Source organism: Delphinapterus leucas, chromosome 17 (assembly GCF_059928025.1).
Source record: "Delphinapterus leucas isolate spDelLeu-1000000601 "Yukka" chromosome 17, BTC_Dleu_Yukka2, whole genome shotgun sequence".
In the NCBI taxonomy this organism is placed as follows: domain Eukaryota; kingdom Metazoa; phylum Chordata; class Mammalia; order Artiodactyla; family Monodontidae; genus Delphinapterus; species Delphinapterus leucas.
The window spans coordinates 36,409,685-36,436,949 of NC_143145.1; the positions used below are offsets into that span (position 1 = coordinate 36,409,685).

Consider the following 27,265-nt stretch of genomic DNA (forward strand, 5'->3'; position numbering starts at 1 on the left):
TTAAAAAGACAATTTATGAAACTTTATTAAAAAAGGAATCAGTAAGGAAGGGTAGACCATTCCTATTTGGGTAAACTAGGGGGGCGTGCTGGTGATGGAAGTTATCCCTACATCTGACAAGATTACTCAGAATATCCTCACTCTGGAGGTGGAATGAAGACTGAGTTATTATGCATCTTGTGTGAATCTACAGCTGCTCGAACAACCGTATCCCAAGGGGTCTTCTTTCTACTTCTAAGATTCTTTGAAAGCTATAGTTGTTAAATTGTTTATTATGGAGATGAATTTTTACGTAAAGAATATTGTCCAAAGTGACGTTATCCTCTAACCCTGGAATACTGTATGTATGTACATATACACATATATACACACACATATCAGGGGGTGCTTAGCCCAACGCAGATTCTTCCACATTGCTCCTTTCCAAAACCTCTCCCTCTCCCTGTAACACTGTAAAATAATATATAACAGACTTGGCTTTGGCTTCTTGGTCTCTTAGTCCAACCTCAGCTGTTGTTTTTCATCTTTAACTTTGGTGACTCACTTGTGCTCAGTTCTTATCCAGATATTGTGGAGAACCATTTTAGCACAGCCGAGCTGATTTCTGTTCCCCTATAGGTGTCCAGGGCCCAGCCTGCTGTCATGCGTGTACGTCCACATTCTCTGTCTCTGCGCAGGCTCACCAGCTCGTAATTGAGCAGACAGGCTCTAAGAGCATTCTGCAGACGTAGCTGAGGACTATATTTTGGATATGCTTGCTCTCCCAAACAATCTCCTGTGAAAAACCCCGTTTTTAGCCCTACTTAGTAGACTAATTTCCCAATCACATGAATTTGCTGGAATAGTTTTGGAGAAAACTAGATTTATTGAAGAGCTGCTGGGTCCTTCAAAACTGTCTTTACCCCAGCTGTAGAGAAAGTTAAATGAATTCTCTGAATATAAATCATCAGAGTAAGAAGGTAAAACTGAGTCAAGAAGGTGCATTTGTTAGACTATTGGTTCAGCTGCCTCTAACAGAGACCTACGGTATCAATGGCTTAAACAATATCGAGGTTTATTGCTCTCTTACAAATAGGCTGAAGGTTGGCCATCTAGGAATTATACAGTGACTCCATGATGTCAGGGACCAAAGCTCCCCTTGTCTTACTGCTTCATCATTCCTAAGGGATGGCCCTCATCTGCATGGTCGAGATGTCCACATCCTCGGCCCAGGCAGGAGAGAGAGGCAGAGCATGCTGCCTCCCCAGAAGATGGTCCCAGCACTTAACCAACCACAGGAAAAGCTGGGAAATGTTGTCTTTATTTTGGGCAACCAGTAAAAGCAGATTCTCTTAAGAGGGAGGAAGGGAAGAGACTTTGGGGAACAACAAGTAGTCTCTCCAGCATATTCCTGGAAAATAGAACATTTCAGAGGGGGAGTGGGCGGGCCAGGGAGGGAGGAATCATTACCTCATCCGAAGAACGACATCTGGCTTAAAAAGTATCTAAGTCACCATCAAAAAGGCTGTGCTCCCCTGGTTTTCCTTTGGAGGGGGAACAATCCCTGTCGCAGGAGCTCTTCCTCCTGGGACTCTGGGCCCAGTGTGTGAAGTGGCCTTGCAGTTACTGACCCGCCCCCAATCAGAGCCGGCCCACAGCACCCTTAGGATACGTGAGGACGACAAACAAGATTCTGGGCTGGGAGAATGGTCAGGAACTGGAAGGAGGAGATTCTTCCAGCAGCAGAGCTAATTAAAAGGAAAAGCCTGTTTTCCAAGGGCGCCTCTTCAATATGCGAGCATCCTGCCTTCTCATCATTACCTGCCTCACTTGTCACCAAAATGCAATCCATTCCTGGTCGCTTCCACCTTTAGACTTTGCGCATCCTTTCCTCAGTGCTCCTTCCTTTATTCCTCCAGCCGCTTAAACCATTTTCTCAAGCCTTTGAACAAACCCACATACACTCTCCTTCCCCCACATTCTTTTTTAAACAAAGAGAATTCTGCTTTCTGTTACAAAAATCAAAAAACCCAAAGCCGGAAACAATTCTGTCCTTTCGGTCCACATGGTGAATCTTTCTACCTGCGTGGAACTTAGCTTGAGTGGCAGGTCTACGCCAAGAAGCAGCACCCTGTCGCTGTCACGACGGGCAGAGCAGAGTTTTTCCGCTTAATAATGCTATTTCTAACTGAATGCCCACTGCAGTTTTGATACCAGCAGCGTGTGTTACTAGACAACAGTTCCTAGTTCTTTCCAGGCCGTTAGCATGGCCGTGAGCAGGCGGGTTCCACCCACACCAGGACAGCCCTGGTGTGAAGTGAAGTGCTGTATGGTTTACAGAGCGTTTCACATGCATGGTCTCATTTCAGCCTCACGCTCACCCTGGCAGTAAATAAATAGCAATAACATCACCCCCATTTTGGTGATGAAAAAAACCGAGGCTGGGAGCAGTTAAGTGACTGCGAATGAACTAAAACTGGGTCCAGTCTGTCTGTGTTGCTAATGTAAGATGTTGCAGAACTGTCTGTGGTTAAAAGAGAAGGAATATTTATTTTTAACAGTGTCCTTTTCTTCTTGCCACAGTTCAAGATTGTCCTAAAATTTGATTTGATAGAAGTATTTTCCATAGTCCTCTAAGTCAGTCTTTGAAATGCTTTTCTGCCTCTGGGTCTTGTTTTGCTTTGAAGCGTGGATGGCAAACACGGATCTCTCTTATATAATCTCTAGGTCTTACATTTTAGTTCTCTACCTGAACATTTGTAATGCTACTTTGATTCTACCACAGTAAAGGAAAGCAATCTCTTATTTCTGCTGTTAAAACTTAGATATCTAAGATTAAAGGAACTATATGTAGGTATTGCTTATCCAGAAGCCTTCTGAATATTTCCTTTCTAATGGAAATGCTGGATGTTTTTAAGCAACATTATCTCTTACAAAACAATTTGAAAAGGAAAAAAAAATCACACAAGGATAACAGACTGTTTTTTATAAGAAGAAGCTAATTTTCACAAAAAGTATTGTTATCAGTTTATAAGGCTGCTAGAAAATGGATTTTGTATTGAAAATAGCTAAGAGCATAGTCATTGTTTTAAAGATGCTTTAGGATGGGGATAAATGTTCAGTATTTTTTTAACATGTACTGGCATGTATCTGGATGAGGTTTTTTAAAGAAAAATCACAAGTTTTATAAAATCTAAGAAACTTTAAAACTGTGTCATTTATAATGTAAAATTAATGCAGTTGAAATTCAGTGGTTGACTCATAGCTCCCACATTCATCTTCAGTTCTCTTTAGCTCATATGGTTTTCTTTAAAAATTAGTGATATCAGCTAAATGGGACTCTTTCCCACTCCTACCCACAGAGAAAAGTGCTTTTGTGAACATGTCAGCTCTTTTCCATCATTACATGCCATCGTGGAGTGCAACAGAAGCAAGCTGGCTGTTCGTACTCATCACCAATATTAGTACAAGTTCAGGAGCAAAATCTAAAGATAACCTTAAAATTTCCATTTGTTTATTTTATGCATATAAGCCACATTTTTGGTACCAAGGAGTTTTATATCTGCACTGGATCTTTCAAGTCTTCCAATCTAGCCTCTTTATTTTGGATCTGGGGAAGCTAAGGCACAGAGAGGCTCAGCAACTTGCCCAAAGTCACACAGCTCACTGCTGAGCCTAGAACCCAGGTCTGTGTGACTGCAAAGCCTTTGCTCCTGCTACAGTGCTTCACAGAGAGATTATTTACCCCAATCATTTGGCCCGTGCCCTGCAGCACCCTCCACTGGTGCCATGCTAATTAGGAGGCAGTTTCACAAATGTTCTGTAAAATGTGAAGATGTGAAGCCAGCTACCATATCTCTCCAGAAATCTTCTCAACTCTGCTTCTAGCAATCAATTTAGGTTTCTCCAGACTAAGCGGTTCTATCACACCTTCCTGTGATTTGCTTTCTAGTTACCGTCTTCTGGACATATTCCTTTGACACATTCCAGTTTTATTAAGATGGGACCCACCCAAAACGGGACTCCTCCAACTTGTTCCTCATCCTTATGTTTCCAGTGTCCATGAGTCCCACTGCCGTCCTTTGTGTGTCCCAGCCCTAAAAACGCAGTCGCTTTGCCTCTCCTTCTCTCCCAACCCCCAGCATCCACGCAATTTCTCCCACAGCTTACCCTCTTCCTACTTCTACTACTCAGATTTTTTTCCTTGACTGTAGAAATAGTCCCTTAACTGCTTTTCTTGCCTCAAGTCTCTCCAGAAATGCTTTCTTAAACTTCGGTTGCTATGCAAGGTCTAATTGCTGTTGGTTTGTCTCCCCCAGGACCAAGAAACCCCCAGTTCCGGATTCTGGTTCTGCTGTGCGTCTGCCAGCTCTGTGGCTTTAGGTACATGACTTATATCTTCGGCCTCCGTTTCTCCACTTATAAAATGAAGATGTTGAACAAGACAGTCTCTAAAGAGATGCCTCCATTTCTAATCTTCTATGTGTCTCCCCACTCCAATCTGCTGAACAGACTGCTTCCAAAGAAATCTTCCTAAAATACTGATCTTTTTTTTTTTTTCTGCAAAATCCCTCAGTTGCCCCCTCCTTTCACATAAATCCCAATCTCCTTAGCCTGGCACTGAGGAAACACTGCAGATTGGTATCCAACTCTCCTCCCTTAACGCTCCGTGCTCTTCACGAGCCCACACTCAAGCTGAACTCGGCTACTCCCTTTTCATCGTACTTGTGCCAAGCTCCCACCTCTTTGCTCCTGCAGCACCAAGTGCTTTCTTTCTACCTGGCACTGTGGGTGGGACACGTGCCATGTCTTTGTAAGCGCCTCGCAAATGGGTCACCCCTTCCTCATCCTCGTCTCCCACACAACACCTCATGCTTAGGAGGCACTCAATAAGTAGTTGTTGACTAAATTTGTTCAGCGCAGAACTGCACTAACATTTTTTGGCCGTCACATTGTATTCTTGATATTCAGAAACTTCACCTGTTAGAGTTTAATCTTCATCCCTTGTTCTTGTCTGTACAGATCTTTCTGATTCTTGGTTCTCTTATCTAGTTTAGTGTCGTCCCATTGTGTTACCCACAGGTGTGATGGGTATGCTGACTGTTTCACTGCAGTTGTGGATACAAATGTTGAACAGGAGAAAGACCAGTAGCTTGCCAGCTTGTCATCTCACTCTCTAGCTTGACAGTGGCATTTAAAAAAATAATAATTATTATTATTTATTTATTTTCCTTACTTTTGGGCTGCATTTGGTCTTAGTGGTGGCACACGGGATCTTTGTTGCGGCATGCGGAATCTTTCATTACAGCGTGAGGTCTCCTCTCTAGTTGTGGCGTGCGGGTTTTCCCTCTCTAGTTGTGATGCGCAGGCTCCAGGGAGCGTGGGTTCAGTAGTTGTGGCGTGTGGGCTTAGTTGCTCCGTGGCATGTGGGACCTTAGTTCCCTGACCAGGGATCAAACCCACATCCGCTGCATTGGAAGGCGGATTCTTTACCATTGGACCACCAAGGAAGTCCCTTGACAGTGACATCTTATCTTGCAGTCTTTGGATATGGTTATTTAAGCACATATGACTATATTTTGTTATAATTCATCGCGTACATAGACATTGAAGTGTAATCTCTGCATTCGTTTCATTCGTTTGTTGACAACAATTCAGGTGTAAGGCAGCATACTAGGCTTTGTGTAATATAAAGTGTTGATTAGGATTTGGCCCCTTGTCCCGTTTGAACTTCAGGGAGCAAATGAGACTCATGTACAAGGTAAAGTATGAGGCCCAACACGAGAGGTAGGTCAAAAGGCTTTGGAGTCAAAGGATGGAGAGGTACATTTCTGGTTGAGTGAAGCCTTACAGAGTAGGACTGTCTTAAATGGGCATGAGGAGATTAAGGTACAGGCTAAGCTGCTGTAACAAAGAGAGTCCAGAATACAGAGGCTTTACCGCAGTGACAGTTCATTTCTCTCTCAGTGCTTGAGGTGGCAGGTGGTCCAACCGAGTTGCACTGTCCTCAATACGAGGCTTCCACTAGCGGGTTCAAGGTGACTGCCCCCGTCCTCACCATTCCCAGCCAGAAAGGTGATAGAGACCAAGATGTACCACTCAGTCACTTTGAGGACATAACAGGAAGTTGCTTATATGGCTTCCATTCATATCACACTGGCCTGCACTTAGTCATGTGACCACACCCAGCCTAAAGGAAGTCAAAATGTAGTCCTTCCCTGGTAGCCTCATGCCCAGCTAAAACTATTACTTTTGAAGGAGAAAATAGATATTGGGAAGACAATTAACAATCAGCTACAGGAGAAAAAGAATTCCGTGTGAGAAGAAAAACTGTAAAAGAGGAAGTCAATGGATTAATTCTATCTCAGCTGCGTGGAACTTATCAGAAGCATAGATTTGAATTTAGAAGAAAAAACTAGAACTCTTAAAGGAGGAATGGGCTGTCTTGAGAGACTTCTCCACCTCTGAAAATGGTCAGAAGAATACAGTCAGAAGGACGATGGGTAAAAGGTCAGCCTTTAAGACTCTAGCTGTGTGATTATAGTGGGATGGAGAGGAAAGGTTCCTATAAACTGTCTGGAAACTACAACACTAGCCCCGATGTGCGAAAATAAGGGTGGGAGCAGTGAGAATGGGTTGGAAGGAACAGATGTAAGAGAGAATAAACAGAGCTTGGCTGAAGGCTGCTGGGGAGGGGAAGGGCAGATCTGGGGAGCACATTAGCTTAGCCACCTTAGGGATTCAGAAAAGTGGGCTCCAGGAAGCCTTTGCCGTGCCAGGCATGGGTGTTGCTGCTTCTTCCCAAGCCCAGGAAATATTGATAGAACCGAGTTCTTCCTGCATAAAACAATGAGCATCACAGTAAGCTCTGCTCCTGAGAAGGCATTTTGTTCATGAACAAGTGTTTTTTTCTCACTCTATCCTAATTTTCATTTCTGTTTAAATTCAGTGAAAGCATTACCAAATTTTAAAATAATGTACTTAGGGATTCCCTGGTGGCGCAGTGGTTGAGAGTCCGCCTGCCGATGCAGGGGACGCGGGTTCGTGCCCCGGTCCGGGAAGATCCCACATGCCGCGGAGTGGCTGGGCCTGTTTTGCCGTGGCCGCTGAGCCTGTGCATCCGGAGCCTGTGCTCTGCGGCGGGAGAGGCCACAACAGTGAGAGGCCCGCGTACTGCAAAAAAAAAAAAAAAAAAATCATGTGCTTCGTTTTCCCCTGTCTCCCAGTCCCCACCCCACTCAATTCATCAAAGATATCTAATCTGTTTGTTTTGAAAATGCAGCTGTTCTCTGGATTTATATGTGCTCCGATAGGAAATGTTTTGTGTAATAATAAAAGTCATTCTCTTTGGTGGATACCGTTGTTGCTTTGTGTTCTGTCCAAGAACGGTATTTCTTAACATCTGTTAAATACTAGCATTTTCCCCACTAAGCAGATTCCACTGGTGGCCAGTTTGTATTGCAAATCAAGGAATTCGTAACTTGTAACTCCTCCTGGTCATTCAGGGCCATGTCTAAAGGATCAGAGCCACAGATGAACGTTCTCAAGCAGCCTCTGCAGATCCCTGATAGAAGAGAGGGAGGCATAAATGGAAAGGCCTCCAGTAAAGGTCCCCCCCACTCTGTGTGTCTAAAGCACTTCTGTTTGGAATGTGGGAGCGTCTATAATGTTGGCAGAATCACAGAAGCTTCCCTGTACTGAGCATTGGCCCCTCATAATGGTCCTATGAGGCAGGTTCCCTCATATCTCCCATTTTATAGAAGCGGAAACTGAGCACAGAGAGGTCAAGTGACTTGTGCAAGGTCACACAGGATTCAAACTTCACTCTGCTGGACTCCAGAGCCCAAGCTCTTAATCACTACATCGAACTCCTTAGATGGAGTAGGTACTCTGATGTTGCATAGACTGTGTCTCTCCCTCTTGGGCATTGCGAGCCAGGACAGTGAAGCCACGGGGGAGAATTTACAGGAGGACAGGGCAGGGCCTGAACCTGGGTCCTGAGGGGCAGTGGACGGGACAGAGGATACCTCAGCTGAGGGATTACCTGAGTCAGGTGGGCAGGCTCATTCCCACGGAAATTGGGTAGCTTGGGGGTGAAGAACACAGCTTCCAGAGGCAGGTTGCCTGAGTTCATCCTAGCTGTGTGACCTTGGCCAAGGTAGTTATCCTCTGTATGCTTCAGTTGCCCCATCTGTAAAGTGAACATAAGAATAGTATCTGTCTCATAAGATTGTCCTGAGGATTGAATGAGTGAATATATCTGAGACAGAGGCTGCTAGTTGCCCCACAATACCCTTTTTCCTCTTTTTCCATAGTAATGGCTTCCAATGTTTAGCTGGGCCTATAGCCTCCCAGAATAAAAACTGTACTTTCTAGCCTCCCTTGTGGCTCTGCCTGGCCAGGTAACTATGGCCAGTGAGATATAAGCAGATGCTACTTGGCTTCTACCTGGAAAGGCCAGCTAGCATGTACTCTTTGCTCCCTTTGTCTTCTTTGTCCCTTCTTCCAGCCTGCTGCCTGGAATGTGGATGTGGTATCTGGCATCCTAGCTGCCCTTTCAGACCTGAGGATAAGGGTAACACCGTAAGGATGGTGGAGCTGTGAGCCGGAAGAAGCCTTTGTCCCTGAAGACTTCACGAGCAAATCTACTATAGCAGCCCCTGGCTACCTACTTCTGTGCTTTTACACAACAGAGAGAGAAACGACTATCTTATGTAAGCCTTTGTGATTTGGGGCCTTTATTACGTGGTTGAACCTAATCTTAACCTATACAATGTGAAAGACAAAGTGATGTCTGGCACATAGTAAGCAATTCAATGTGCTGGATAAGTATGATTATTATTTTGTTTTAAATAATGGATGAGGTGAGGCCAAATTATAGCAGGGCTTGGAAAATCAAGGAGAGAAATTTGACCTCAATGTGAAGAGACCTTTATATTTGTTACTTCTAAAAAAATGACTTGAGGAGAATTAAACTAAAATGACCCACAATCCCTAGGACCATCCCATAAAGATAAAAGATAAGACCTATGGAAAGCAGGGGAAAGAATTGTACCAGAACCCTAGGCTAAGCCTGGTTATTAAAACCGCACAAAGTTTAGCTCTGAGTTGCTGGGCTGCTTCAGCTCTGAAAAAACAGAAGCCTTTGCAGGAAGTCAAGTATAAAGTGATGAAGGGGGAGGACAGTGGAGTGGGAATCATCTGGAAGATGGTTCAAAGGAGCTTACAAGTGCTTGACAAAGAATAGCTGTGAGGATAAAGGAAATGCAAATGTCAGAGATGACTAAAGTTGCACATCTGAGCCATTATAGTAGTCAGGTGTCTGCTACTCAAGTGCTGTGTAACAAACGGCCCCATAATCTCAGTGCATTACAGCAATAAGCATTTATTTATTGCTTATGGGTGTGCAGATTGGCTGTGATGGCTGGAACCAGATAGGTTCAGCTGAAGCTGCCAGTTGTGTTCAGGTCTATTCCAAGTGTCTCCTCATTCAGGGACCAGAGGCTAGGTAGGCAAATTCATCTTGTGGCAGATGGCAGAAGTGCTGGAGACCAAGCCAAGCCATGAAAGCCTATTTAGGGACTTCCCTGGTGGTCCAGTGGTTAGGACTTCGCCTTCCAGTGTAGGGAGTGCGGGTTCAATGCTTGGTTGGGGAGCTAAGATCCCACATGCCTTGCAGCTAAAAAACCAAAACATTAAACAGAAGCAATATTGTAACAAATTCAATAAAGACATTTAAGAAATGGTCCACGTTAAAAAAAATATATCTTCAAAAAAAAAAAAAGAAAGCATATTTAAAGCCCCTGCTCCCATCACCCACGCTAATGTTTCTGTTAGCCCAAGCAAGTCACGTGGCCAAGTCCAAAGACAATGGGGCAGGGAAGTAGGCCAGCTCTACCAGGAGGCACCACAAGGTCACGTGATGGGAGGAGGAGAGACTAGAGAATAAGAATCCAACCTGCCACAGCAACTGAAATACAAGTGATACCCCAGACGTCAGGTTTCTTAAAGCAAGGCATACCTGGAACATGAGAGCCATCTGTCTGGTGCAAAGGGTTCTGACACTGCAGTCAGGAGATCTGGGTTCCAGATCTATCTCTGGGGCATACTCAGCCTTTCTCTTGTCGCTATTTTCTGCCATAGATGTTAGCACTAGACCATTCTTTCCCTGCACCTACCATCCTTTTCCCTTCCCCTCACACACCGTGGGTAGGATCCTGGCGTACAGTCGCTCCAGAAATGGCCTTGCAACTGACATTAGTGGATCGGCCATGAAAACAGCTCTCGAAAATTGGCCCTGCTCCTAGGTACAAAGACTAGAAAGAAGTATTCCAAGATGGTCCTCCTGGGGATGGGACTTCAGGTTATTTTAGGTCTTTGTGTATTTTCCAAACTTCCTCCAATGAGCATATATAAGTTTTATAATATCAAGGAATTTTTAAATGATTTTTTTAAACTCTTGTCATTGGCTCAACTCTATTTCATCCATCCTTTGCCAATAAATATTTAAAGTAAAAGTCTATCTGAAGCATTAGCACAGTGGACCTGCCAAGCCACGTCTTCCTTGAAGGAACAAACTCCCCAAACACAGGGCAGTTACTGTCCTTCTAATATGAATTCATTTCCCAGGAATGGTTTGAGATTTTGTTTTGTTTGTTTTTTTGTTTTTTTCCCCCTGAATTTGGTGTTGTGGGGGGAGGGGCAGAGGGGCTTATAAATTTGAATATAAAAGAGCAAATCAAGTTTTCCCTCTTTTTCTTGTTGTTTTGGTTTGGGGCCTATATGGAACCAAGTCAGGCCGGAAATAGGCGCAGGAAATCCACCAGCTTTTGTCCTTTTGTCAGCTTTCCAAATGCTCCTCAGCCCCTCCCACACTCAGATATGAAGCCCCAAAGGGGCATCTGACAGCAGACAAAACCACCAACCTGAAAAGAATACTCTTTGTGCCGGGGCTCTTTTCACCAGTCAAACCCCCGTTCTCTCCAGGCACAGGAAAGCAGATTTTGAACGGAAGGAGGACAGGCTTTTTTTTTTTTTTTTGACATTTATTTATTTATTTGGCTGCGCCGGGTCTTAGGTGAGGCATGTGGGATCTTTTAATTGTGGCATGTGGGATCTTTTAATTGTGGCATGTGGGCTCTATTTCCCGGACCAGGGATCGAACCCCGGGCCGCCTGCATTAGGAGCATGGAGCCTTAACCACTGGACCACCAGGGAAGTCCCAGGAGCTCGGGCTTTGAGTCAGCTAATCCTGATTGGAGCTACTAAAAACACCCCTCCCTTGACCTTGGCCCCTCCCCATCACTATCTAGTTTCTCCGATCTAGCCTCTCATTTAAAACTCTCCAGAGCACTACCTCTTCTCCCTAATGTCCCATATGCTCTGCATCCTCGCACAGTCTGGCTTCCGTCCTACTCCTCCCTCCAGGGATGCTACCCCCTGGATCATCAACAAGCTACTTGTCAAGTCGAAGTTCAGCCCCTTGTTTACTTTGGCCCCTTGCCTATATGTGAAACCTTCAATTATTCATTCTTTAAACTCTTATTCCTTTGGTCTCTATGAAATCACGCTCTCCTGGTTCTTCTGGGCTCTCTCTGAACATTTAAGTTCCTGTTTCTTCCTCTCCTGGCCTTTACTTCTTGTTGTCCTGAGTGCCGCCCTCTGCCCACACATATTCTCACACACACCCCTCTCTCAGTGGTCTGATTCATTCTTAGTTTCAACCACGATTCGTATGTGGATAACTCCAGCCCAGACCGTTCCCCTCTGATTCGTATTTCCTGGAGGTGCTGGTCTTCCCGTGGCGGCTGTCACATGGGCCTGAAACCCACCATGTCCAGAGCTGAATTCATCTCTCATTAGTGCTCTTTGGTTGTAAGCAACAGGGACTGATGCTGACTAGCCTATGCATAGAAGAGAGTAGTCGGAAGGATTGCAAGGTAGTTCCTAGAGTCAAAGCAATCACTGAACAACCCAGTGATTGGAGGCGAGAACCAGGTCACTGCATAGATTCAAGTTTCCAGGAGTGAACTTGACACGGCCAGCTTAGGTCATGGCTCTACTTCTTGGGTCTGTTATAGCAATAACATGGGACAAGAGGTGCAACGGGTCCAGACAATAGCCATCATGCCTCTGCCTCCCAAATCTGTTTTTTCTTCTACATTCTCCATTTCAATTGGTAACCCTGACATCCATCCATCTACCACCTAGACTGGGAAGAAGGTTCTCTCTCTCTCCCTCTCATCACAAAGCCAGTCCAATCATTACATTCTGACACTACCTTTATTATTATTTTTTTTAATTTCCATACAATGCTTACCCAGCACCTGATTTGTGTGGGATGGTGGCTTAGAAGTTATGGAACCCTGTTATCTTTTTTATTTTTTTAAATAAATTTACTTATTTATTTACTTTTGGCTGCGTTGGGTCTTTGTTGCTACACGTGGGCTTTCTCTAGTTGCGGCGAGCGGGGGCTACTCTTCGTTGTGGTGCGCGGGCTTCTCATTGCTGTGACTTCTCTTGTTGCGGAGCACGGGCTCTAGGCACGCGGGCTTCAGTAGTTGTGGCACATGGGCTCAGTAGTTGTGGCTTGTGGGCTCTAGAGCACAGGCTCAGTAGTTGTGGCACACGGGCTTCTCATTGTGGTGGTTTCTCTTGTTGCGGAGCACAGGCTCTAGGCGTGCAGGCTTCAGTAGTTGTGGCACATGGGCTCAGTAGTTGTGGCCTTCAGGCTCTAGAGCATAGGCTCAGTAGTTGTGGCGCACGGGCTTAGTTGCTCCACAGCATGTGGGATCTTCCCGGACCAGGGATCGAACCCATGTCCCCTTCATTGGCAGGTGTATTTTTAACCACTGCACCACCAGGGAAGTCCCTGACACTACCTTTTAAAGCAGTTCTCCAAACAGTTGCCTCCTCTCCACTACTTGGACCTCTGACCTCCGTTGGGATCTTACTATCTCTTGCCTTGATGACAATTAAGCTTCTTGAAAAGTCTCTCTGCTCCCATTCTTGTCCACCTCAAATTTGTCCTCCACATAACAGCCAGAGTGATGTATCTAAAACCCAAAACTGACCATGTTACTCCTCTGTTTGAACTCTTTACCTGGAAGGTAAAGTATAGGATTTTCAGTCCACGTTTCTTGCTATAAAATAAGATTCCGCCAGAGCCTTGCCCTTGCCTACAGTTCCCCGTCCACACTCCCTGCTCTGCAGCCTGTTTTTGTTTATGGAACCCCTTCTGTCCAAGAGACCCCTGCTCTCTCTTACCTCCAACTTGGCTATTATCAACTCTAGAACTCAGTTGAGACCTTCCCTTCCCTAAGTCTTTCCTGACATCTCACGTGAGGCTAAGAATCCCCCCGACCCCCCCAGCGCTCCCTTTATGCCCTGAACACATCACTGTCACCACACATAACCAAGCGTTTGATAAATATCTGTTTGCATACCTATCTCTCCTACTACATGTAAATTCTTGAAAAGCAGGGACAGAGCAAGGCAGGTGCTCTATAAATGTTTCTTGAATGGTCCTTGACCTTGGTAAATCAGATAAACTCTCTGGGTTTCAGCTTCCTCATCGCAGAAAAAGGATGACTCTACCCTATGTTGTGGAATTAAATGAGATGATACAAATGAAATGCCTTACCCAGTACCTGGCACATAGTAAGTACTGAACTGACAGTCACTTCCCTCACCACCATTCCAACTTCTGCAACACATTTTTTTTTGGCTGTGCCGTGCAGCATGCAGGATCTTAGTTCCCCAACCAGGGATCAAACCCGTGCCCCCTGAAGTGGAAGCACGGGGCCCTAACCATTGGACCACCAGGGAATTCCCCACAATTTTAATTAAATGGGAAAAGATTTATCAGTATCCTTTAGCTGTATGTCTCCCCTACTGGAGCGCAAGCTCTGTGAGGAAATGGGGCCAGGTCTGTATTATTCATTGCTACATCTTTTGCATAAGGCAGGTGCTCAATAAATATTTTTAGGATAAATGAATAACTGCTGTATGCACTTATTTGATTTTTCATTTTCACCTTCAATGAGCTTAATGTTCTTGTTTCCTTTTTCACATCGTATAAATCATCGACTTCTATTTATTCAGTGTGCACTGTTTTCCTACTGCAAACCAGCCAACGCCTGAGGAAGAATGGAGTCTGGGCTCCTGGACAAGCCAGGCTGCCGGGCAGTCGGCGAGGTTGCTGGCCACTCTCTCCCCTGGAGAGGATGATGCCCGCAGAGGCACTGGGGGAGGCACTCATCCCACTTTCACCTGCTGACCCCTACGGAGCACACAGCTCGCTCACTTACATTCACGGGCTCCTTTCATTCCCATAATAGTCCTAGGAGGGAGAAATTGTTTTACTGTGTCAGGCAGGGGCCCAGAAGGGGACAGATTAGCTCACCCAAGCTGGGGAACTGAGGAATGTTTAATAAAGGGATTTTATAAAAGTTTGAGCAGGGTTTAAGGAACCCTGCAAGGAATAGTGTAGTCCCTGGGGCTGGTGACAGCTGGAGTCCTTATCCCTCCTGAAGGGATGAGAGGAGCCGCCAGCGGCAGCCACCCAGGAGGGAGGGAGCTGGAAGAACAAACTCCCTGGCCTCACTCTTCTCCTGCCAGGGCTCCCCAGTGGCCAAAGGCAACCGCAACCACGTGGTCCAGAGGGGTGGGCCTTCAGGCCATGAGCAGGGTGAGAAAAGTCAAGAATGACTCTGGAAGAGCAAACAGGGCAAGGCCTGATGGTTCGACAGTACCAGGAGGGGGAACCCAGGCAGTCCAGCTTTTAGCTACTGGAGTTTTCCATGAGGAGCCAAGAGATGGTCATGTCTGCGTGGGATGAATGGGTACCGCCCAGATGGGGAAGGAAGACAGCCCCCTCTTTATAAACGCATACACACCCCTATGCTGCTCTGTGAACTGACAGGAAACCACCTGCTGACTTAACTCCAGCAGCGTGGAAATGTTGCAGTGAATTTCCCCCAGCACAAGGCCCCAGCAGCAGTTAAGACCCTAGACTTGGGAATCAGACTGGCCAGGACGTGAATCACCAGCTATGTGAGTTTGGGCCTCATCCGTAAAATGGAAACTGTCATACCAACGGGGGTGTTGTTAGGGTTACATGCAGTGTGCGATTTGCTTTGCATTCATTAAACATTAGCTAAAAACACTATCTTGGTAACAGCTATGGCTTTGCACTATCATAGTTTTTTGACCTAATTACTTACTCATTCCAACTTTCAGAATCCTTTAAGAATGGATATTTTTGTAACTGAGAAGAAGGATAATGGTACCACATAGAGATTTATAGTTTTAAACTCCTTTCCCTTAGATTATCACATGGGATTGTTACAAAAACCCAGTGAGAAAGGCTACAGAAATATTACTCTGCCTCTTTTAAAGATGGAGAAACTGACAGCCAAAGAGTCTCAGTGGCTTGTTCAAGGTCACTGAGGCAATAAACGTGATGGCATCCCACTGAAAGGGCAACGCCCGCTATCTGGTCTCCTAAAGGCAGATGGAAGCTGCAGCTCAGAGGGGGCACCTTGTGTGTGCCCATCTCTCTGCAGCCGTCTTTTGGCTGCATCATTTAACAATGTGCGTTTCCCCAAGTTATAATTTTGTCCTTCGTTTGCAACAGAGAATATCAGAGCCGCTTCCTCCCGGTAAGCCTGCGAGCAGGGGAGTGGTGAGTGCCCACGGTCAGGTTGGCTGCACCCCACTCACTGCTGTTTAGGTTTCCTCAGTACAGACCACTCCTCCGGCCTCTCCTGGCAGAGAGCACTGCGTTCACTCCCCCAGCTTCACTAGTGCTTTCTCTGTGGCCGGGGAAGAAAGCAAAGCTTGCTCCCAGGCTTCACTTACTGGAGGTGCACGCTTTACAAAGAGAAGCCCATCTCTGAAAGCACAGCATGCATTAGCACCCTCTCCTTCGGAGAGAGCTATTTTTGTCTTTCGTCTTCAGAGACTGTTCCAAAGTAGGGGATGCAAGAATCAGGAGGAGAACCAAAAAAACCCAAGGTCTCCAGCTCAGAAGAGAGCAAATCACTGTCATTTCCTCAAACAATTGCCGCAGCAGTGACGGAGAACAAACTGTGCTGGAGTCGAGCTGCCCTTGGGTACAGGACAACATCCAGAAAGAGACAGATCTCTTTCTGTGGGATTTCTCTCCGTACACTTCGCCACTTCGCGGAACAAGGTTCGTTGCCATGGTTACTAGCAAATCACATGATAGCCTCGCTCCCTAGAAGTGTAGGAGAACAGCCGGCTCAGACTGTGATGGAGAGGGAAGATGCTTTCCTCCCCAGCATGTTTGCTTTTCCTGAGCAAACCTACGCAGCACTTTCCCGTTCTGACCTGCCCACTTAGGGGGTAAGGGCCAGCCGCTCTTTGGGGTACCAATTCATTGCTTTCATAATGAGAGCAGCACAAGTTTCCCTCAAGAGATTTTCCTTCTGGTTTCAGGAGCCCCTCTCCCCCACTCCAGCCCCTTCCTTCTCTGGTCCCTCTGTCCCACATGCGCAGGCGTGCGCGTGCGCGCGCGTGTGTGTGTGTGTGTGTGTGTGTGTGTGTGTGTGTGTGTGCGCACACACACGAGTGCTGTACTGAACCCCTGAGCTGAGTGGAGGGTGGAGCATGCTGCCTACACCACTCTTGAATAAGCTCTTTTAAAATCCGAGGATGGCATGAGTCAGGGAATTTTGAAGCTGTGGTACCATCAGGGCACTGATGCCTCAAAGGGGTGAAGAGAGGGAGAATGGACTCACCCAGATCCTAAAGAGACCGGGCAGGGTCAGCTTTCCCCAGCCCAGCCTCGATGTCTTAGAATTGGGTCCACTCTGACCATGTCTGATGTGGTGAGGTGGGCATGGGCCCATGGTTGTCGCCTTCCTGGGAAGAGAAAACCGTGGCCTCGGAGAAAGCTCTAGAATGACAAAGCTCTTTGCCTCTTCCCTTCCCCCTCTCCTTCCCTACAGAACCAGGCCAATTAGCTCAAGTTCTGGGCTGCAACAGCAAGACTAGAGAGGCAGGTCTTTTCCCCTGACAACTATGGATTGCCTACTTCTTTGGGTTCAGATCATATCTCATCTTATCGATTCCGTCACATTTTCTGGTCTGCTTTCCCCATTGCAAAAGCAAAATCTGGATGATAGAAACAGACACAGAGTCAGCAGGCAGCAAAGGCAGGGCCAGGGAGGGACTCTGCCGCAGCTGGGCTAGGCAATTCAGAGGCCTCGCTTCAGGGTCACTGCCTCAAAGAGCAAAGTGCATTCAGAGACAGGAGGCAAACAGCCTCACAAATGCAGCTAACCCCATGGGGCACCACAGGGCCAGGGCCAAGGAGACCAGAGGGCTCTAAAATGAAGGGGGGAAGGTATGCACCCCAGGGGTATGTGAACCTCCATCCGGTGGGGTACAAGAAATATTAGAACCTCCATTTAGAGTTATCTCTTCTTGTTATATGTATTTTGGTACATGTATTATAACGTATAAAATTTTATCACGTAGGATCAGATTTGACTGAGATTAAGAAAGAAGAGAAGGGGCTTCCCTGGTGGCACAGTGGTTGAGAATCCTCCTGCCAATGCAGGGGACACGGATTCGAGCCCTGGTCCGGGAAGATCCCACATGCCGCGGAGCAGCTAAGCCCGTGCGCCACAACTACTGAGCCTGCGCTCTAGAGCCTGTGAGCCACAACTACTGAAGCCCACACGCCTGGAGCACGCGCTCTGCAACAAGAGAAGCCACCGCAATGAGAAGCCCACACACTGCAACGCTCACCGCAACTAGAGAAAGCCTGCGCATAGCAACAAAGACCGAACACAGCCAAAAATAAATAAATAAAATAAATAAATTTATAAAACAAAAAAAAAAAAAGAAAGAAGAAAAAGAAGAGAAGAGAACAACAAAGGCTTAAACAAGAGAGAAGTTTATTTCTCTCTCGTGCAAATGGAGTCTGGCGGTGGGGCGCCCAGAACTGGTGAAGTGTCCTTTCTGGTTGTTCCACATCCTCAACATGTGGCTTCCACTCCGTTGTCCAAGGCTGTTGCTCACGGTCAAGCCATCCCGTTCACATTCGAGGCAGCAGGAAGGAGAAAGAAGGGAAGAACTGCATGTTCCTCCCATTGAGGACACTTCCTGGAAATTGCACCTTACACTTCTGACAATTCATTGGCTAGAATTTAGTCATGTGACCACATCTAGCTGCAAAGCGTCCTGGGAAATTGTAGGATGTCATGCGCCCATTAGGAAATGCTACACTAAGGAAGCGGGGAAGGATGGACACGGGATGCCACTAGCAGTTTCTACCATAGTAATATGTTAGTAGTAGAATAGCACATATGTATACTTACAAAGAAATAAATGTACTAGTTGGGTGCATAATCAAGATTGGGGCTTTTGGGGTGAAGTTTAAAGACCATTGCTGTGGATTATAGTACTCTAGAAGCATATAATTAATGGAAAGAAGGAATAGAGGTTTTTTCTTTTCTCAACCAAGTAAATTTGAAGCTCAATTGCCTTCATTCAACGACTCATGAATCAGGCAGCATCCCGTTTAGCAACTAGAAAGGCATCCCGAGGGATTTTTTTTTTTTTTCTTTTTAACCGTCTGGCATACATTCATCCTTCTCCTGGTAAAACAGTATGGAGAGTTTTATGTAGGGACTCATCCTTCCCCCACTCTAAGCGATGCCGTTGTGAGGGAGCCCTAATTAGTCTTAGCTAATCAACCCCTCTCATCCACTTGACCACTGGGATTAGTGTAGGTTACCGATTCGACTCTTAGAAAGGAGACACTGGACAGAACGTTAAGAGCACATGAAGTTGGAAGCTGCCCAAATCCTCCTGCAACCATGATGGGAGAGCTTATGTGAGACTGCAGCCAATGTCCAGAGGAGAAGGAAGTCACGCTGAGAGAGGATGGGGTCCTGGTGATACCATTTAAGGTCCTGTATCAAGCTGCACCTGAACACAGCATGCACTGTGATAAGGAGCCATTTTGGACCAGGTAGATGAGGTCAAACCCCTAGACCTGGCAGAGCATCTAGGTGGAAAGAGCCTGAGATGGAATGACTTCCTACAGCAGAGCCTGGCTGAATGTGTACGCGAAAGAGAAGACAATTCACTTTCCATCTTGGATAAGTGACTGTCTTTTTAAGTCTTTGTTTTAGCAGCCAGCCTACAGCCTAACTAGTACACATGTGTTATTTCATTTCGTTTATTTTTAACGATCTCATTTAATTACCCAAGGTGGCAGAGCAAGGGGGCGCAGAGCAAGGATCTGAACCCAAGACTGCCTGACTCAGGATCCCACACTGTCACTCACCACTTCAGCACTCTGCTCATGCGTCCCCGGGGCTAAGTCTCTTTCCTACATGCTGAGTGGAGTCACGGCACTCTACACTGTGCCCTCGTTGCATCTTCGCACTTAAGTGCTTTGGGGCCAGAGGCTGTACTCTTCCCCCTTGCACTGCCCGGGTCTGGATGGGGCTTAGCCCTCTGTAAATGTGGACGAAATAAATGAATAATAAATGGTCATGCTGAGCCTCAGAATATCTAGCAGGCTATTGGAGGATCAAATGAGATCATGTTTGAGAAGATGTTTTGAAAACTACAAGCCAATATATACACTTGGGTTATAGTCAGCTCTCTCGTTAGGAAATTCTCTATATTTAGGACAGGAATATGGCTGTTTCCATGCTGTACTGTCTTTTGGTACTTTCCTCTGAGAAACAGTGCTCCCTGTCATGTCACTCTTAGGGTTGGAGGACACCGAGAGGCCACTCAGACCTACCTCCTGGTGCCCTCCCACCCCTACCCCTGGCAGGATTCCCCTCTGTGACATTTCCACTGAAAGGTCAGTTGGTCAGTAGCCCTTCTAACAACTGGGCACTGTGATCAAAATGTGACTCAACAGTGCAGGACAGGAGACAGGCTCCATGCTGTCCCCAGATGTACCATGAGTTCTCCTCCACAGTTCAGAGTCCTCTTTCAAGGTCAGGTTCAAAGTCACCTGCTCTGCAGAAGTCTGCAGAGTCCAGCAGGGGCACCGAGGTCCCTTTCTTTCCTGCTGTGTCATTTTGTACTTTATTCTAAACCATATCACATCATACTTTTATTTGTGCTTTTTAATAAACCCCACTTAATCACTCCTTCAAGCTACCACCTCCACCCCTCATAGGTGAGATTTTTCAAGGACAGAGACTCTATCTTACTCTTTTGATTCTTATCACCTACCTCAGTGCCTGGCACTTGTTGATAAACTTAATAAATGCTTGTTAAAAGGATGAGTGAGTAAATGCATGAGCAGAGGGGCTAAAGCTTTGTCTCTGTCATTAGACAAACTCATGTCCAAATCCCATTGATTGACTATACTCATTCATTTATGCATGTACTCATTCATTCAGTCAAATTTTTATTGAGTACTTAATATATTCCAGACACCCTGCTAGACACTAGCATTGGAGAATCAGGAGGACAGAGTCCCTACCCTCACAAGTTTATATCTGAATAGTAGAGACAAAATAAAGAAGCACATCAGTAAGTAAACAAGCTATCTACAGATTCTAATATGTCCTGTGAATGAAATGAACAGGGGACGTGTGACAGAGGATGTGAGGTTGGCAGTGGGCAACCGTTGATGATGGAGAGGGGGCAGGGAAAGCCTCGCTGGGAACGTTTGATCTGAGTCCTGAAGAATGAGTCCTTTAAAGAACAGGAGGAAAAACAGGGGATAGCCACAACCAGAAAAAAATTGCTTCTTTCTCTAAGGCTTAGTTTCCTCATCTGTAAATTGAAATAATCATAGCACCCACTTCATGATTTTTTGTGAAGCTTAAATGCATTGAAACACTTAGCATAGTGCAGGGCACCTAGAAAGCACTCGGTACATCTTAGCTCTTATTATGGGGTAATGCTATCGAAAGGAAATGAGGGTACAGTCCAGTGGTCCTCTGTAATTGCCACTTCCTTTCCAAGTTCTAAGCCATCTGTTAAACAACACAGTTAAGAATGTGCCTGGGAGGGAATTCCTGGTGTTCTAGTGGTTAGGACTCCACGTTTCCACTGCAGGGGGCACGGGTTCGATCCCTGGTTGGGAAACTAAGATCCCACAAGCTGCGCAGTGTGGCCAAAAAAGAAGAAAGAAAAGAATGTGCCTGGGGCACCAACCTTAATCTCTCTGACCTACGATCTCTAGAATCTCTTTAAAATGAGTGTAAATACCTTATAAGGTTGATAGAGGGTACAAATCAAACAATGTATGTAGAAGCCCTGTGCAAAGGTACTTATTTCTATTGTCATATCTTCAGAGTTTCTCCATAGTTTCTGGACATCTCATGTTATAGCTGCAAGCACACCACTGAGTTTGCCAGCCAAGAACCTTCTTAAAACAAGGCCCCTGAAACTGAACATGGAACTTCAAGCAAGCTCTGGCAGAGCAGGGAGAGCACCCACAATCCCAACACGGCCTTACAACCAGGTAACAAGTTAGTAGCAGAAGCAAGAGTAGAACCCAAGTCTGCTGCCCCCAGACCAACCAGATACACCCTCAGCATCCTGTGGTCCAGCAGGTGAGAAAAAGTTTGCCATGTTACTCCAGAACAAAAGGCCCCTGTGTTTTCTTCTTCTTTTTTTCTTTTCTTTCTTTTTTTTTCTTTAATTGAAGTATAGTTGATTTACAATATCATGTTAGTTTCAGGTGTACTTTTGAAGGAGTTGCAAGACACTTAACAAGGCTAGTCTTATCTACTGGTCAGATGGGAAGATCTTGCATTTATAACAGGAACAAAGAGAAAGATTCTAACCATCTCAGAGACAAAAGTCTTTCTGCAGTTCAAAGTCCTCTGAACCTGTGGTTTCTCTGATGTGCGTATTTGTGTACACACATACGTGTGCATGCAAGAGAGGAGAAATAGCACTGACTCCATACTTCAAGCCACTGACTCTTGCAGATAGGATTATTTTATGTATTCTTATTTTCAAGTCTGGCCTTAAATGGCAACATAAGCAGAAAGATGCCAAGGAGAGTGGTGGAACAAGGGCTTAATTACAGGGACCTTCGTACAACTAACATGCCAATAATTTGCCTAGCTGAGTGATTCAGCAGTAATCCTGCCAGGTTCCCAAAGAAAACCCATATCTGGGATGATGTAATGTCTCTCCACCCCAATACAGCCGTCTCTCTACACCCACCATCACAAGTTTACTGTCTCCTCTGGAGAGCCACAATTCCATCTGTGGAATTTTCAGTTGCCATCTGCACGGTGACAAATACGTGTTTTATTATTTAAATGGTATTACAATGTACAACGCTGCTAGTCTAGCCCTCATGCTTAAAATTTCAATAGAAAAATTAAGACAAAAAATCCTAGCCTCTGGTGAGTTATGTATTGGCAAATCATGTCTGCAGAATGCCTCCAGTATCTCAAATTAGATATTTGATCTATGTAGCCCATGAATATTTATACTTTGAGGCAAAGTGATTGATTTAATTTATCACTGGAAAATGAGGTGACTATCTAGACTCACTACATGGTAAGCCTTGCAGAGAATATGAAGAGAAAGGGACCCTAGTCCTACCCCTGTCCGATGTACCTTGTGCGGGGCTGGTAGATACTTTTGTTTGCCTACCTCAGATTCATTAGTCTTCCCCATATTTCTGATCAGACAAATACTCAGGGAAGGTGCTCTTATCCTCATGTAAACTAATTTTGGTTTTCCTTGCCACACTTGACTAAGCATATCATTCATTTTATTTCAATTTATTTTGAAGAGAAATGGAAGGAGATCTACTAGGGGCTTGGGGAGAGTTCTGGGGAAAAAAATTTTCTGATAAAAAGAGATCCAAAGAATAACCTCCTTTTTTTCTGCCGTTGGATGTTGTTGTGATACAAGGAACCCCTGCAGCCATCTTGCAAACATGAGGGTAGTTAGCCTGAAGGATTACAGAGATGACAAAAATCTGGGTCCTTGATGTTGATAAGTTACTGATAAACTAACCTAGAGCTGCCCCTACCTCCAGACTTCTCATTATAGAAAATAATAAATCCTTTGTTATTTAAACTGTTTGGATGGAGGCTTTCTGTACATAGAAGCTGAAAACATTACTAAGTAAGGCAGTGATTTTCAAGCTTTTTGACCATAAACCAAAGTGAGAAATATGTTTACATGTGATGCACTCTAAAATCTTCTGTTTGACTCTATTTCATTTTCTAAAATTCAAGTCATGACTCACTGAAGTGATTTCAAAACTCACTGGTGGTTCCTGACCCACATTTTGGAGAACATTAAAGTCATAGGGTACATAAGCTACTGTGATATAATGAAAAGCATAATGTGGTAAGTGTCATAAAAGACAAACAAAGTGCTGTCATGGGAGAGAATGATCACTTTGAGTTTGGGGAAACAGGGAAGCTTTCATGGAAGAGCTGGACCTTGAAAAAATAGCTACATTTTCAGCAAGAGAAGGGAGTTTAAGGAATGACCAGAGGAAAGGCAAGATGGTGGGAAGTCAGATAAATGCCAAAACCAGTGGGTAAACCTGGGCAGATGTTGACGTGTGTGGTTTAGAGAGTAGCGAGAAGTGAGGTCTGACTTGGGTTAGGTCACGTGCAGCCTTGATGGCAGGCAGATGGGAGGCCATATGAAGGAAGGCCTTCGGAAAGGGCTGGGTGTGAGGAAGTCTAAATAGGTGGCAGTTGCAAGTTGGGTTGAGTCTGAGTCATATCAGAAGCTCAAACTGGAACTTGAGGCAAATGAGAAGGGCCTCTGCTCTAGGAGCTCAGCTTCTGCTCTATCACATCTTTCTGCCTACAGTCACTGCAAACCCATTTTACGCAGGGGCGTCCTCTATCTGTGAGCTGCTTTTTAGCGGTGACCAAAGAGTGAACTGGTCTTTCTAAAAATTCTGCCTGGCAGCCCCCAATGTAAACCAACAGTGCTGATGTGGTGTTTCTGCTCAATGAAACCAACAGAGTAGGCAAGAGTGGCCAATCTGCAATTTCAGAAAGGCCAGCAACCCCCAACTTCTCATTGTTCCACTTGCACCCACCTGCCTGCCTTCTGATGAGTTAACATGTTGTTAGATCCAGCCCTAAAAGGTGGGCTGAGCCTTGCTACTTGGCACCTCTAATGAAAAAAAAAAAAAATTCAGTGGAGGAGGATTTGGAATTGCTGGTTAAATTGGGTGTCTGTGCTTTCCGTGGATTTTCATCACCCATGTCATTCCTCCCCTACTGTCTCCCTGAAAACCAAGACCTGACCCTCATGATGGAAATTAATCAAAACTAATCTGTGATTTCTCTTTTATTATACCTGTAGACATGAGGGGTTGGCAAATCATAGTAGATTTTTACTGGGAACCCAAATACTGGAGAATAGAACCAGATTTTGATCAATCTTAAATGGGGTCAAGTTTACCCTTACCCTCGTCCCTCAAATTAGTGATAGTTTCTTAATATGTAAGACCGAACGATCAAATTTCTGGAGCACTGTTTCTGTCCTGACAGTTGATACTCTTCGTGGTTTGAGCAGAGGCCCCTACATTTCTGCACCCACCCCCACGCCCGGCTCCATATGGAAAATTATAACCAATAGTCTGCCCTTTGGGAGCACAAAGAAAGTTAATTCCTTGGTTTAAGGTGGGGGACATTGTCGTGATGGAAGCACCAGCTAGCTACATTTGACCCCAAAGCATATGAAATCAAGCCATACGTCTGCATGGTTACAGCAGTTCTGCCTTGGTATCTTCAAGTGGTTTATTTGGGCTTTTCTTTGTAGAAAGTGAACGAGTGAAACCTTACCAGCCTAACTGACAGCAAATGTTCTTCTCCTAGGATTTCTTTGACAATAACAGCTCAGAATCAACTCCCCTAGAACCATCTGCTGTTGATTTTCTAACCACACCTCCTAAGGCCTCCTCAGGGTCCAAAGTCTACTGTGCTTGCAGGTGTTTTAATTAGCTGGTATTTCCTTTTTATATTTTTATTTCCTTCATGGACATTTATTCAAAAACTCTTTCTAATAACTTACTTTAATAACATTTTCCCTAATTTTAAAAGTAACATAAGCCCATTTGTATACAGAAAAGCATAAAGAAAAAAGTATCACGCCTGTAAGAGGTACTTGCTGAGCTCCATCCCGTCCACTTTGATGACAGTGATGCCTGTCTCAAGCACTCAAACAGTGGCTCTCATCCTGTTGGAGCCAGCACCCTCTTTTTATAACAAGTATTTTTATAACTTCACCTTTATTACACTGAAATGGATTTTATAGATAATATGTACACATCTTTTTAAAAATTCAATAATCATATTACAAAGTGTTATTGACTGAATGTTTGTATCCCCCCAAAATTCGTATGTTGAAATTCTAACCTCCAAAGTGACGGTATTAGGAGGTGGAAGCCTTTGGGAGTTGCTTAGGTCCTAAGGGTGGAGCCCTCATGGATAGGATTAGTGTCCTTATAACAGAGACCCCCAGGGAGCTCTCTTTCCCTCTACACCAAGCAAAGATACAAAGAGAAAATGACCATCCACCCTCATAAGAATATGATCATTCTGACACCCTGATCTTGCATTTCCAGCCTCTAGAATTGTGAGAAATAAATTTCTCTTGTTGATAAGCCAACTGCCTGAACTGACTAAAGCACAAAGTAGAATTAAAAGGAAAATAATTTACAGTAAAAGAGCGAGTCTGTCAACTGTGCAAATGCGCAGCAGGACTAGCCTAGAAGAAATGAATAACAATGTTGCAGGCGCTGGATACCCAGAATCCCTGTGAATGTGTCAGCTAGCAGTGCAGGCCCATACAGTTCTGCTGTAGTGGAGATGCAGACTCCATGAGTGGTGCTGACATTGCTAATGTGATTTTCCAAAATGGGGAACAAACTCTTGGAAAAGTTCTAAATAAAACAAAGCTCAGTGTTCCCTTGATGTATGCAGTAATTGCTTGCCTTGAAAATACAGTGCATTTAAAAAATGCTTTGGTTTTACAGATAAGAAGAGTTAGGTTTAGCTCCAATATTTTGAACAGTTTCTTCACCTTTGTGAATGTTCAAAATTCATGAAGGTCACAAGAATGGGTGTTCCATGCATTGTGGGTCGTTAACCATCTCCTGTCTTTACATCTCTAGCTACTAATTCAAGGCCACTAATAGCCTTGAATCATTGAAACAATAGACAACGCCCTCCTCCACATTTGTCCAATGTCCCAGTTGAGAAGGACAGATCCAGGTGAACCCCGGTGCTCCCATACCCTGTCCTGTGATGAAACACCAGGGGAATGCTACTGACGGCCTTTGGCTCAAGGTGTTTCTACCCGATAATAAGAAACACAAGGTGCGTAAACGGTACCTTTCTCTGCCTGCGGTTGTTCTATGACGATATGAGGCCTGGGGACTGCTATCATCTCGCTGTCATCCAGAGAGCCAGCCCAAGGAGGAGGCCAATGCGGGGCGCAGGCAGAGGAGAGCGGTGGGAAGAAGTGGGGTACCCGCTGACTTAAAACGAGCCACTGAATGAGCCAACCCCAGAACTGCCCCCCTTCCTTTCCTGTTGATGGGTTAAATTGCACAAGCCGCTGGGGTTGGGGTTTTCTGTTTTACAGACAAAAGTTTCTTCCTGATAAAAGCACTCATATTCTCACTGGAGATCCCCTTTCGGAGCTTCATGCAGAGAAATGGCCTCCTTTCTTGGTTCTACCTTGAGATGAGGTGGTTAAGGAAGTGTCTAGGTTCCCATTCCAGCTTCGCTTTTACAAGCTGTGTAAATATTGGCAAGTCCCTTCATCTTTCGATGTCTCATTTCCTCATCTGTAAAATGGGAACAATAATAGTTCCCACAACAACAACATCCAGGGATGTTGTAATGATTAAGCTAAATGAGTTAGTATAAGGAAAGCACTTGGAACAGTACCTAGCCCATCACTCGTGCTGAATCAGTGGTAGCTAGGATTACACTCTCTTTCAGCTTTTCGGTTAGATTTCTTTTGGCCGCAAATGACAGAAATGCCATTCAAACTAAATTAAGCAAGACAAGGAAAGTCACTGGCGGCTGAGGGCACCGAGGTGGGTTACGAGATCAGAAAGAACTGCCAGGATCAAGGCCTTGGGGATCGGATGCGGTCCTTCTAGACAAAGAGTTCATATCCTTGACTGCCCGTAAGAATCATCCACAGGGCTTTTTAGAGTCCCAAGGCCCAGGCTGCATCCCTGACCAATCAAATAAAAATTCCAGTTTTTAAAGCTCCCCAGGCAAGTCCAACGTGCAGCCCCAGCTGAGAACTCCTG

General features: G+C 45.1%; 1 protein-coding gene and 1 long non-coding RNA gene across 4 annotated transcripts in view; one reads left to right on the forward strand and one right to left on the reverse strand.

The window, feature by feature from the left end:
* The window catches only part of ZNF706 (zinc finger protein 706), a 37,792-nt gene extending 28,063 nt beyond the window's left edge, over positions 1-9,729 (forward strand). For 2 of the 3 annotated variants that reach the window (XR_016388362.1, XR_016388364.1), the window contains 2 exons: positions 4,299-4,362; positions 8,489-9,729. The gene's annotated coding sequence lies outside the window, so the exon portion shown is untranslated. The remainder of the gene's footprint in view (positions 1-4,298; positions 4,363-8,488) is intronic. The other variant, XR_016388363.1, reaches the window with a different exon arrangement.
* Positions 1-26,564, reverse strand: LOC111180374 (uncharacterized). The gene is made up of 3 exons (XR_002646202.3): positions 26,331-26,564; positions 8,024-8,170; positions 1-7,152 (listed from the first exon to the last, which is right to left on the reverse strand). It is a non-coding gene; the product is annotated as an uncharacterized LOC111180374 (long non-coding RNA).
* Positions 26,565-27,265: the final 701 nt, after the last annotated feature.